This window comes from Euprymna scolopes, chromosome 41 (genome assembly GCF_053919585.1).
Source record: "Euprymna scolopes isolate OS-2025 chromosome 41, ASM5391958v1, whole genome shotgun sequence".
Taxonomy (NCBI): Eukaryota; Metazoa; Mollusca; class Cephalopoda; order Sepiida; family Sepiolidae; genus Euprymna; species Euprymna scolopes.
In genome coordinates this window covers 3376078-3390811 of record NC_136522.1, presented here as the reverse complement: position 1 = coordinate 3390811, position 14734 = coordinate 3376078, and positions in this window count along the sequence as shown.

Below are 14734 nucleotides of genomic sequence, written 5' to 3'. Positions count from 1 at the left end.
TTATTTAAGACACCCTGTATGAAAACAAACAAACAAAAAAAAACAAAAAACAATTCATTCCACCAAGAATTAAAGGAAAGTAATCGCAATAACAAACCTTACACAGTCACATAAAAAAGATTAATGGATTTTCGAGAAGGTGCACCAAAGTTCTTGTGATAAATTTGAAAGAGTTATCTGCCCTTTAAACTACACTAAAAGCATGTGCAAAAAAGTCATATATAAAAATAAAGGTTTGTGAGTCTGTTACACGGCAAGTAAGCTGTTGTTACTATTTATTTGTATTCTTGCAACTTAACGCCCATAAGCCGGAACCTCTCGACATTTCAGTAACCTGCAGCAAGGGAAGCAACTTTTAAGGTATTTGAATGTTTGAATGCATATAAAATAAAGATACTTGTACAGTTTAATTTTTTGGGCACTTGTACAGTTTAATCAAAACATTAAAAAATGAAAATATCGAAAAAATGTTATATTGTACGTATCCGTTTTGGACTGAAGATCTGCCCCCAAAATTTCACTTAATTCGATTGAGTAGTTTTTTTTTAAGCAGAAAAACACGTTTTTATGACAATATATTGAAGGTAGCCATTTTTTAATTTTTTTGAACATGCTACGGGGAGATAATTCAGTTTAAAGCGCCGACACTCCCTCCCCATCTTTAATACTAGCTTTTCTTCCTAAAAATCGAACCTTTTGCTCGGTATCATAAGAATTTTTTGTTTTTTGCTGTAAATAAAAAAAAGTACTTGATGAAATTAAGTGAATTTTTTTTGGAGAACTTCATTCCATAACGGATACGTACAATTGCAATAATCAAAGAAGAAAGCACCCACGTGTGTGTGCATTGTGTGGTTATACAATTTACCTTCAGATGGGATTTGAGAGAGAGAGAGAGAGAGAGAGAGAGAGAGAGAGAGAGAGAGAGAGAGAAAGAGATTAAAGATGGCAGCCATGGATTTATAAGGTGTAGTCTCGTGGAAGTTCACGAGATCTCATCTTCCACTGCATACGTATGCAAATGGAATGGAGTCAGTTTTCTTATAAAATGCCTGTTTGCAGAGGTGGTGAGGGAAACACGTGCTGAAAGTTGAGAGAGAAAATTGGCAGTGACGAATTCTCGCTAAACTTTTACTTATTGTATTTATTTTATTTTACTGTTTACCAGCCCGTTTTTTTTTTTTTTATATTTTCATTTTTTAATGTCTTGATTAAACTATACAAGTACCAAAAAAATGTATGAGAATACCACATAGTTAATTAGATTATATATTCAGCTTAACAAACTAAACACAAACGTATATAATCATATTTATCTACACACTGGAGAGAACTTGAATGCCTACTGGAGAGAACTTGAACGCCTACTAGCCACTGTTCTTGAATGTCTAAGGTCTCTCTGTACAGGAGTTTGTCAGAACAATCTGGCATGAGGATTCTTTTTCCATAGAAGTAAACCCTGACCAAATATTCAAAATCACATTTTGTATTCGCTGCCCAAATAAGATCTCCTCACTATGGCTAACCCACATTAGCTTTTACAAGGAATGGTGCACCTTCTCCAAGTAATGTTACCTCAATAGCATGAAGCTGGATACTCCACCAGACTAGATAAATTCTTGTCCTGAAATCCAGTAAGACCAAGAGACCAAAATAAAAGATATACTACAACGTATGAAATTGGTTAATTGAGGAGAGGAAAATTATGTTCTCAACTTCTTTACTAACTCAGTGTTTGAGAAATAAAGAACTTTAATGGAACATTCGAATATCTATGTATCTCATATAGAGTTCAAGTGTTAGCCCCAGGCGTGGACCCCTTGATTTCTGAGAACTTCGACTGAAGTAAAATAAAACAAAAAAGTGAGTTCTTATTCAAGGGAGATAATCTATAACAAGGGAGATAATTTTTTTATGCATTTAAACACATATTTGCATCTATAAGAATGCCACATAGTTCAGAAAGCCGTACTCGACTTAACAATGATTAATAGAATATCATATAGTTTATAAGGGTGTATTCAGCTTAGCGAGGGAAAGTACAATATATAATTACTAGCAGGAAGACCTGACGCTGCCCGGGAATGAGGATCAACAAATGTTTAACCCCTCTTATTTTATTGTCATCGTAATCATTAACATCGCCCATTTTTCAAGCCTCACTGCAGCTACTTAACCTAAAATACATTGAAGTCTACATTGCACTACAGAGAACTTAATGTTGATTTTATAAAATTATTTTTATATAATAACTTGAATTAAAGTTTAAGATGAAAATATCATGAAAATATCAAGTATCATGGTTAAATTGTGCTCTAAGTAGAAACATTCATTTGAACGCGCCCCTGTCATATCAAAGAGCATACTATTGATTTATATATACCAGCTTTTTACTTTTTGTGCGGTAATAAAACTTTGCAAATGTACACGATATGTGGCTGTAGAAGGTGTTAACTTTAGTTAAAATGGCCTCCTCTTTCTTCCAGCAGATTTTTTTTATCATTGATTATTGATTTTCGATACTCATCAAAGATATTCAAACACAAAACCTATCTAAGAACACTGCCAGTCACATAAAGTACCTTAGTGTGAAATTTCATAAAAATCGGCCTAGCTGTTTTTTAGTCTATAGTTAACAAACTCACACACACACACACAGAGACACACACACACACACACACACACACACACACACACACACACACACACACAGACAGAGACAAACACACAGACACAGACACAGACACACGCATGCACACACACACACAGACACAGACACACACACAGACACAGACACACACACACACACACACAGACACAGACACACAGACACACACACACACACACACACACACACACACACAAACTTGCACACACACACACAAACTTGCACACACACACAAACTTGCACAAGGTTCCTTTTACATAAGAGATATTTATCCATGCACTGGTGAGTTCTTATTCAAGGGAGATAATCTACAAGATATTGATATTTTTTTATGAATTTAAATGTGTTTTAAAAAATATAATTGTACTATCTCTATATCTATAAAAGTTAGAATGTGTGTTTGTGTGTGAGGACACTTCTAAACCTATATACTCAACAAATGTTTGATCTACAGACTGGACATTTGGTATATAGGGTATTCAGACATGGAGAGATCTTTTTACTCAGTTTTAATCTGGAAAAAAAAGGGTGCTAAGGTCTGCTAAGGGGTAAAAATTGGAAAGTTAGTGTGCAGGTGCCAGGGGAATCGGATTTTTATCTCTTTTCAATTGTTTCATGACTGCGCATGCACGGTCAAAATATGACAGTTTCTTTATGTTAATTATAAGTTGATTTAAAAATACTTTTTAAAGACAATGTAAAGTTGATCTAATGGTTATTGTTTTTGACTCACTGTCTTTAGGTTTTGGTTTCGATCTCAGCTCGAGTATTTTTTTTTTACTTACAAGATGTGAACTGTTTAGAAAAAATATAATACTCATATGAACATGTTTCAGTTTCTTTTGTTTTTTTTCTTTACTTCAGTTTTTTTTAAAGGAATTTAACGTTACGTTTAATACGGTATTTTTTTATAATATAATAAGAATTCTGCATTAATTAAAATATAATATTTATGCGTATTTCATGACAGGGCAATGCTGGGCAGCCTGCTAGTAGTTTATACAAATTTATACTGGTGAGTTCTTATTCAAGGGAGATAATCTAAAACAAGGGAGGTAAATTATTATGGATATAAACGCATATTGGGAAATGCCACATAGTTTAGAAAACCATACTCGATTTATCAAAGTACACACACACACACACACACACACACACACACACACACACACACACACACACACACACACACACACAAAACACACACACATACACACACAAAACACACACACATACACACACACAAACACACACATGAGCATACACACACACAAAAAACACACATACACACACACATACATACACACAAACACACACAAACATACACACAAACACACACAAACACACACAAACATACACACACATACACACACACACAAACATACACACAAACATACACACACACAAAACACACACACAAACACACACACAAACATACACACAAACATACACACACGCTCATATATAGATACCTATTTGCCCGTCATTTTGACTGTTTATTGGCCTTGTGCCATTTTTATTTGGATTGTGTGATGTTTTCATATTGTACATATCTCTGAAACTCTGTTTGTCTTTGCTTTTTTATTTGTTTCTGTGCACACCCAATGACGTCACCAAACTATAACATCGTCCATTAAAACACGGATGGTGGATAGCCGTGCAAAAAACAGTCAAACTTCGAGGCAAAGTAACTAAAAATCATTAAAAAACATTTTTTTTTGTATTTTTTTTGTTATTCAGATGCCACTTATGCTAGTTTTTTGCGTGTGTGTTTGGATTCTTAATCCGGCAGGGGGGGGAGTGATGCGTCTAGATTGTTAAGTACAAGTTAATGCTAAGTTCATGCTTGCATGCCTTCTCGCTTCCAGCTAACACCGCTGGCTAACCTCACGGTGAAAAGGGAGCAGCCATGCATAAGTCTTCCCTGCCAGTACATAGTCTCTCCATCAAAACTCCTACAGTGCCTCCCCGTTGGTCACACATGGTAACTGGGTGCCTTGTGACCCCAGGCTAAACTTGTAGGAGATCTCAGAGTAGCAGGGGCCCAGAGGTAGTGCGTTATGGCCCACCGATATGTGGACATGCCCTGGCACACTACCATCCCCTACCCCACTGTCTTGTGGGTGCCCTTGGTTGGGCGAAGATTAGGAGAACCAACCCTAAAATCAAACACCACTCTCTTGTGTGCCTTATCACAGCAAAAGGCTAAGAGATGGGAACTCTGGCTTCAAATCCTACTGCTGCCTTGCAGTTTTCCTTAAAAGGCTATGGAACCTCATCTAGAAAGAAAAGGCGTAGTAGCGGACATGATAGGGCAACTATTTAACTCACTGAGATTACTTTTGGCCAGAAGCTGCGGCCTCCTCTGCTGCCAGTCGTTGTGGGTTCATTCCACTGGACATGAGCATTGGAGGTTCAGAGGGTATCTATCTGATGCGCAACAGATACTGCACCTAAACTGCGCAAGCAAGTTAGGAGCCAAGGTGGAAAGTCCTGTGGTGATGGAGTGAGACTATGCTAGCAAGAGGGATAAAGCACTTAGGCCCCAACTAGTCATCGTCAAGATTGACGGACTGCATGATGATGATGATGATGATGATGATGACGATGATGATGATGATAGTTTTGAAGGATGGATCTTCACTGGGTTAGGGTTTTATCATCTTTGTTTGTGGCAAGTTGAACAGAATGGTAGCTACGAGTTGCCTTTAATAAGTTTTCAGACTTTTTTCATATGCCCACTTTTATTGATAAAACACACATAAACTCTAATCTCCTTCAAAGTAATCTCCTCCGGCTGCAATGCCCTTATTGTACCATTCCAACAACTTCAAAGAATTTCCAAATAAATAGATAAATACACTTTGTCTTGGTTAGTGATTAGGTAACGCTTGCTTCAACAGAAAATTCGTCATTGCTGTCTTTTTTTTCCCACCGCAGCCACCTACGCAACTATAATTTTAAGCGAAATTATATAATTTCTAGAATAGGACTCAGCAGATTTTCCAACGGATACTCTAACTTAACAGCTAATATAATATATAATAGCTGAATCCACTGTCAAAAATTTTCCCCACTCTTTATCTGTGCCTAAATAAAAACGTAGATTCCATGAACAAAGCTTCTTTCTTAGAACTGCATGCCTGTGGAACTCTGTTCCATCTGCCTGCTTCTCACCTGACTACAACCTGGATGTCTTCAAGTCCAACGTAAACAAATTCCTAATGAACCGCCCCCTTAAGTAAACACTTCATTAAATCTCCACACTAACGTACTGTACTTGCAATAACTCTTATCCCTGAGTGGCTTCCGGGCCTTGATAAGTAGTGACCACCGTGTAAAAAAAAAATGAATAAAAAATAAATAAATGTGTAAATATTATTTCAGCACAAGTTCGTATTCTGTATGTCAGTCTTTTAGTTAATAGATTGTTAGGTGAAAGTACAGAATAGTTTACAAATATACCCTCCTTTTGATTGAGATTGTCGGACTGACTTCCTCCTCTTGGTTGTTATTGTCACAACGTTTCGGCCGTTTTGCCCTCCGGCCTTCGTCAGGTGTTTTGTATCGAACTGGGGAACCGTTTGTTAGGAGTCTCGAACCCATTATTATTATTATTATTATCACGGGGGTACCGTGTTCGGACTCCAGCTAGGCTTTGGGACATAGTTGCTGATTCTTTGTTTTGAATGTTACTTTTTCACTGCCTTCGTTCAGGATTGAACTCAGCACCTTCGGATAACTGGAAACTTTGATACAAAGTCTAGGACCACTCGGCCATATGTCACTAGGACAATTCTTAGTTGTTTTTTGTTAATGTTAAACCTATGTTGTTATTCAAGGTTTTCTCTCTCTATCAGAGGTGTCCAAATTGCATTCAGCTCTATGCTTGGTTTGCTCAGTAGGTTGTTATGTCCGAGCATGTGAGCTGTTTCTTTAAGTTTTCTCACTTTCCAGTGGGTCTCTCTGTTTATTATTTTTACTTCATCCCATAGGGGGCGATGGTCCCCCCTCTCCATCCAGACATGGTTGGCTATACCCGATTTTTCCGTCTCCCCTTTAGTTACCGCTTTTCGGTGTTCTTCCACCCTTACTTTAAGGGGGCGGCATGTTTCACCCTTGTAAACCTTTCTGCAACTGCATGGGATGGAGTATATGCAGTTTTTGGTCATGTTCTCCTCCATGCGGGGCTTCACTCATACCAGGTGTCGTCTGAGTATTGACTCGCTCTTGAATACCGTCCTGATGTTGTAGGGGGCACATATTCTCTGAATCTTTTCGGAGATGCCTCGTATGTATGGTGGCAGACCGTTGGAGGTTTTTGGGTTTCATTCTCCTCTCTTATACTATTAACACGTCTGGTGGATAGTATGCTATCGGGGTAGTTGTTACGACGGAGGGTATTCTTCAACCTGACCATTTCTTGGTGGTATGTAATGGTGTCGCTACGGAGGGCAAAACGGCCGAAACGTTGTGACAATAACAACCAAGATGAGGAAGTCAGTCCGACAATCTCAATCAATGAAAACACCTCATCTCAAAAATACAGAAAATTAATACCCTCCTTTTGTTGATTAAACTTTATGAATGGTCAATTATTTATTTTCACTTTAATTATTTACTTTTACTACTACTACTACTACTACTACTACTACTACTACTACTAACATCATTATGTAAGGATGTATGTAGGGAGGGGATCGGTAGTAGGTATCTAAATGTTCTAGGGGAACGTTTGCCGAAATCACCCCTTCTCAAGTACATGATATCATAAAAAAAAAACCTAGCCATCTCAAAAACATGTGGACCTGATCTCATCCAGGCTGTACTATTAAAAAAAAAAAAGCTCCACTGAGGTTGCTCCAGTTCTCTCAAAGCTTTTCAACAAATGCCTTAACGAATCATGCTTTCCTGACTGCTGGAAAACTGCTTCTGTGATACCAGTTTATAAAAATTCTGGCAGAATAACTGACCCATTAAATTATCGCCCCATTTGTCTCCTCCCTCTTTTCACCAAAATATTTTAGTCCATAATTAATCAAGCTCTAGTCCACCACCTTACAGTTGCTAAACTTCTGTCTGACCAACAATATGGATTTAGGCAAGCCTGTTCTACTGCAGATATCCTAACTGTAATCTCTGAATGTATTTACTATGCACTGGATAAAGCAGGGGAAGGTATGGTAGTAGCCTTAGATATAGCTAAGACTTATGACAGGGGATGGCACAATGTTTTCTTATGAAAATCAGATCCTATGGTATTACTGGACAAATCCTTAACATAAATCTTTTTAAATAAGAGAAGAATTCAGATTGTCCTCGATAGTCATATGCCAAACCAATATGATATAAATGCATGTATACTTCAGGGGTCGATCCTTGGACCCTTATTATTCCTAATATTCATAAATGACCTCCCTGATAAAATTGTCTCTGAGATGGGTATATTTGCTGACGACACCATGCTCTATAACAGGCACCAAGGGAAAAACGAATGAACACAGATCCAAGGCAACAACAGAAACCCTAGAGGAAGAACTCCAGTCTGTAGTGAAATGGCGACAAAAATGGATGGTAACATCCAATGCTGCCAAGGCTAAGCTTGTTTCTTTTAATAATTACAAGAAACCTTCTCAACCACTAATAGCTATGGTTAATGATACATTATCTGCAAGTACTTCATTCAAACTCCTTGTCTTAACGTTCACAGGGAACATGAGTTGGAACAGATACATTGAGAGCATTGTCGCGGCTGCTGCAAAGAAGGTGGGCTCTCTCTACCGTGCTAGAAAGTTAATTACACCTGAAAGTATCCTGTACCTCTACAAGGCCACCATTCGCCCAAGTATGGAGTATTGTTGTCACATTTTGGCTGGTGCATCTGCTGCTTGTCTCTCCCTTCTGGACAGAGTTAAAAAGAGAGTCACCAACCTGATAGGTCTCGAATTGTCAGCTAGGCTTCAGCCTCTGTCCCAATGACAGAAATATTGCATCCCTCTGCCTGTTTTACAAGTATTTTAGTGATAGATGCTCTGACGAACTATAAGCCCTTGTGCCCCCTCAATGTAAATATCCCCAACAAACCCAAGAAGCAGCAAAATCCCACCCCTACACAATAGAAATCCTAAATGTAAGAAAGCCGTCTGCTCTAGTAGTTTTTTTTTCCCTCAGAACTGCTAAACTTTGGAATTCCTGTCCAGGTTCCTGCTTCTCCAATTGTACTGGCGTCCAGAAATTCAATTATAATGTAAACAGATATCTTGCTGCTCAACTCCCTACATAGTATCGCTGTAATTTATGCCCGTACAACAAAGTGGCACTGTGCCTTGTTTCGGGTGAAAATGAAAAAAAAAAAAAAAAAAAATTTGAAAATGCTGATTTAAACGAATCTTGATTTAAAAAATTTATTTTATTTAAAAAAACATAAGATATTTTTTAATCAATTATATTAATTAACCAAATTCAATTAACCAAATTAATTAACCAAATTAATTAACCAAATTAATTAACCAAATTCAATTTAAGCATGAAATACAGGTTATTATTCTTATAATACAGCACAATCACGTTGACACACCAGTTCTCGCCAAATCACCGAAGTTAACCAACGTTGAGCCTGGCCAGTACCAGATGGGTGACTATTTGGGAAGGCGAGGCACTGTATGTATTGCAACGTAAAAATACCAGGTTGAGAAGATAGCACGGCCTGTCCTTCTCTCGAGGGTAGATGGGATTCTCTCAAGCCATGGTAGGCAACCCATCTAGTGATGTCGTCACAATAAGAAATACCCTTGATAGACCTGGAGAGTGAGTTCAATCTCAGCTATAGCCGAGCTGGGTAAACTTATAATCGAAACTCAGTGGCCATTTTTACACGGAAACATTATGATGAAGAAACAAATATTCCCATCAAATTATTCATGAGTTAAAAAAATTAAGTAATTATGGAAGTAATCTATAACAAATATTATTTTCAAGAACTCCCCACTTGTGGAAAGCGTTACCAAAGGAATGATTCCCGGCAGACTAAAACATGGTCGTTTTCAAGTCTAATGGCAATAAATATCTATCATATGATGCAATCATAATTCTCAGTCTAGCGTCTCTGCCTGCTCCTCCTCTTTTTTGATTTAATTTTCTTATCGTTTTGTTTTTGTTGGGGATGGAATATTCTAGCAAATATGAAATATTCACTTACTATTTCAGTCACTCCAACCGAGAGATCTTTTTGTAAGATTCTAACCGTTCATTTGAGTGCAATTACTTGTATTTCTCTTGCACTTGGTTCACTGTGTATATTCGCAAGGTAGTTTTTGAAATTCTGGTTGCTACTACAGTTACTGGAATAATGGAAATCTCCCTAAGATTCCAGTTTCTTTTCATGTCGTACATAAGGACTATGCATTTCATTATCTTTCCCGTCTCATCTCTTCAGGCCAGCATCATTGTGAAATAAATGTATTTGACTAAAATTACGGATTATAATATGACAATATGCTGGGAACCCTATGCAGGATTTAGGGTGATTAGAAGCGCTAATATACACTTTGAAGAATGTACTGAGAAAATAGAGGATTGTTAATTTGCATAAGTTGAAATGGAATCAAACCAGAGAAGTTTAATTATCTTAGGGATTTTTATGCTGCCCCCCCCCCAAATCAGCAGAGATTAGACCGTTTCTGTAATGATCCGGTCCCCGTTAATTTTGCTGTAGTTAAGGTTTGCACAGTTCTAGGCGGTCCACCCTCCTAGGCTTTGCCTTCTCTCTTCGAGAAGGGATTAGTTTATTGTTAATAGTCTGAATTTCGACGGGGCTGCTCTGGCGATTTTGCAGCCCTTTCTCGGGAGCACTGACTTTTTAATCCCACTTTCCGACGCTGGTGTTTAAGTTTTTGCCGTGGGAGATAACTAAACGACTTATATAGCGAAGTAAAAAGAAAAAAGAATGTGAAAAAATTACGTCAGCAAAGCGTTGTGCCCTTAAATGGCCAAAAAGAAATAGCAGGAAGAGAAGGTAACAAGAAATTGTATTAACTGAAAGTACAGAAATAATGGGTTGGCAGAGGTTGCTTAATCATTTCATGTGTTTTCTCATATCCATTTCTTGGTCATATAACGACGCTATTCATAACGATATCTTCAGCGTGTTATCTCTTTCTTAAGTTTCGACAGTGAGTATCGGATGTATTCCGTACTTAAGATGAAAAAGGATGTAAAATAGTTTAATGATGTAAGAAAATTTATACATGAAAAAAAATCACAACGATCATCATCATCATCATCATCATCATCATCATCATCATCATCATCATCATCATCATCATCACCACCATCCTCATCATCATCATTAGCTACAGCAGCAGCAGCACCACCACCATCATCCTCATCATCATTAGCAGCAGCAGCAGCAGCACCACCACCACCACCACCACTACCACCACCACCACAACCAGCACCATCATCATTAGCAGCAGCAGCACCACCACCACCACCATCATCCTCAGCATCATTAGCAGCAGCAGCAGCACCACCACCACCACCACTACCACCACCACAACCAGCACCATCATCATTAGCAGCAGCAGCACCACCACCACCACCACCATCATCCTCATCATCATTAGCAGCAGCAGCAGCACCACCACCACAACCACCACCATCATCCTCATCATCATTATTAGCAGCAGCACCACCACCATCACCACCACCACCATCATCATCATCATCATCATCATCAGTATTACCACCACTACCACGATCTTTATCATTAATACTACCATTGCCATCCCAACCACCATCATCATCATAATCCTCATCAGAGCTACACCCATCAGCATCATCACCATCATCTACCACCACCACCACCACCAGTAGCAGCATGACTATCATCATCAAATCAAGCCCAACTACTACTATCATCATCATCTTCAACATTATCATCATCATCACTTTCACCATCACTACATGGAAGTCTTCAAGTTCAATGTAAACAAATTCTTGTTGAGCTATAAATAATCGAAGTCGACCCAAATTACACGATTAACGATTACTACACTACCACCTTACATTCCTTAACTCTTATCCTCGAGTGGCCTTCGGGCCTTGATAAATGGTGACTCCCAAGTAAAAAAAAAAAAATCACTACCACCAAGGCCACCAATCATAAACATCATCATTACTGTCGTTTGTGGAGACAAACTCTAAAACAACACACCTGTATTCAATCAGATTCTTTATACCATTTTTTCCATTACCGACGTTTGCGCGTTTGAAAATAAGTGCAGAAGACACTCGCGCCCATTTCCTGCACAGTGTTTTTACCTAACATCGAATTTGCCAATTTTTCCAGAGACTAAATTGAAAAGTACAACCTAAGGTCACGCGTACTATCACACTTTCATGCTGTTATATGGTCGATGTACGTTGTGCTTTTTGCTTTTTTGCAAACGAGGCTTGACGGTGCCCACTCCTCTTTAAACCATGTTGTCCAACTGCTTTGAAGGAGTTTCGTTCTACTTAATTAAACTGTGAAAAGTGAAGGCTTGGCTTAACCCGAGGAATGTGGTTTTGAGGCATTTGGCAAAACGGTGCCGCAAGGCGGGAAAGAACAAGAATTTTACCCGGTCAGCGCTCCACTAACTCCCACCGCTCACTAAATGATTCCGTGTTAAATGCGCCGTTTTTCTCTCTTGTTAGTAGCGGTACTTAATAATAACCTTTGCAAATAGCTTTGACCTCTTCGTTCGTCGGATAACGTGTCATGCCGCACGTAACCTACAAAAAAAACAACAAAAAAACAACCACAAAAAAAAACAACCACAAAAAAAACAACCACAAAAAAACAAAAAAACAAAAAAAACCCAGACGCTTTTGTTCATAAGTGAAAGAAAAAAAAAAAAAAAAAAAGAAAAAAAGGAAAAAGAAAAAGGAAAATAATGGTAAATAATTATTAGGGTGACACCAATACAAATAGTACGAGGGTCATTTTTGGATTTCGGGCCAGGATCAAAGTGTAGTATCTTTTCTAATGCACTTTTTCCAATTCACTTTTTTGGTCTGGGTTAATGGATGAGAAATCCTTTATGACTGATACAATGTTAAATTTTTTTGTTACTTACCAGAGTGCCCCTTTTCAGTGAGCTGGTTTCCCACCACATTTAAAACCGTCCTTGTGTCTCGTGGGGAAGCAAGTCAACAAAAATAAAATAAAATAAATAAATAAATGTAAATTTTCCAATATAACGAATTCTAATACAGGTAAAAGTTTACTTTTTCTATTATTTCTCAACGTAATCTGCCAGCCACAAACTTCTCCCATCCCTGCACAAGTTTCCGTATTCCCTTAGCTTAGAAATCTTTCGACTGATGACTCAGCCAATTACTCATAACATTTTTGACTTCATCGTTATTTACAAACTCCGTGCCTCCCATGAACGCTTTCAAGGTGAACATCTGAAGAGGCAAGGTGTGGGTTGTAAGAGGCATAAGGGGGAGGTGTGCAGCCCAGCTCGTGGATGGTCTGCACCGTTTGGGCTGTTGTGTGGGGCCTTGCACTTTTATGATGCAAGATGCCTCATTCTGACCCGATGACCCCTGCGTTTGTTTCTTTTTTATTTCTTGTTTAACCTGTCTAAGCAGTTCACGGTACTTGGCACTGTCCACAATGCATCCTTTCTCAAGAAATAAAATGGTGGTTGTACCTTGCATATCCTCAAAAACGATGACCGCTGAAACTTGATCTTCTTCTTCATTGGAGAGCCTACATACTTCCACTGCATCGACTACTGTTTAGACTGAGACGCATAGTATCAAACTCACGTCTCGTCACATGTTACCACCTTCTTCATAAACTCAGCACCATCCTTCTCATAGCGGGAGAGACACTGCTGGGACAATTCTCCATTTCTGCTCTGCAGTAAGCAACTTTGGCACCCACCAGCAGCTGAGTTTCGTGTAGCCAAAGGCATTATGACAATTTTGTGTGCTGTCCCAACAGATGACCTCAAAATCCTTGCATTGTTATCCATTGTTCTTCTTTCAGACTGAATGAGGTCATTGACTGATTCTGTCACTTCAGGAGACCTCACTTCTGTAGGTCTCCCAAGCCTGTCTTTTTCCTCAACACTGCTCTGTCCTTCTTTAAACAATTTAGTCCACTAGTAGACATTTATTTTCGGCTGAAACATGGCACCATACACAGCTAACATCAGGTAATAAAAGTAATTTAGAATATTTTCTGAAGCATGATAGCTATCAATATACCAGTCTCTATGACAATACCTCTGCTCAGTCTCAAAAAAACAACAAAAGTTACTCCTTGTAGCTCCCATTGTGTGGCAAGAATTGCACAATCCCCAACCATACCTCCCCTGAATCGGCACTGCTTGAGTTTAATGGCAAGATGAAGTTTAACGGTTGCGTCTAACATATGCGTTAAGGTAAGATGCGCTGGAAACACTGCCAAGATAAGCGGAGAACACATACAGCACCTGGAAGCCTCAAATGGTCAACCATCTTTTTTTAAAATCAATTTTCACCCCAAACAAGGCACAATGCCACTTTGAAGTAGGGAACTACTATCGGAGAAATAAGCTGCGGGGGCATTATGAAGGGAGATGAGTAGCAAGATGTTTGTTCACATTACACTTAAACTTCTGCATGTAAGTACAGTTGGGGGAGCAGAATCCCGGAAGGGAGTTCCAAAGTCTGGCAGTTCTGGGGGAAAAAAACTATTGGAGTAAAAGGCTTTCTTACACCTCGGGATCTCTACCGTAAAGGTATGGGACTCAGCTGCTTGTCGGGTTTGTCAGGGGTATTCACTGATATTAACACCCTGTGGCACAGAAAACCTGATATTTTGATCGCAAATTTTGCCTTCATATAAGCTATATCACCCGAAGAGGTCTCTAGTTACTAGTTACTAGCTGACCGAAACATGCTCATGATTGTGTAGCTCCATATATCTATTCAAGAACTAGCTTCTTTGAATTGCAGATAAACTTTATTTCTGTCGCCTGAAGAGGAAATTTTTTTTTTAATAAACAAATTGTCTGAAACATTAGCATG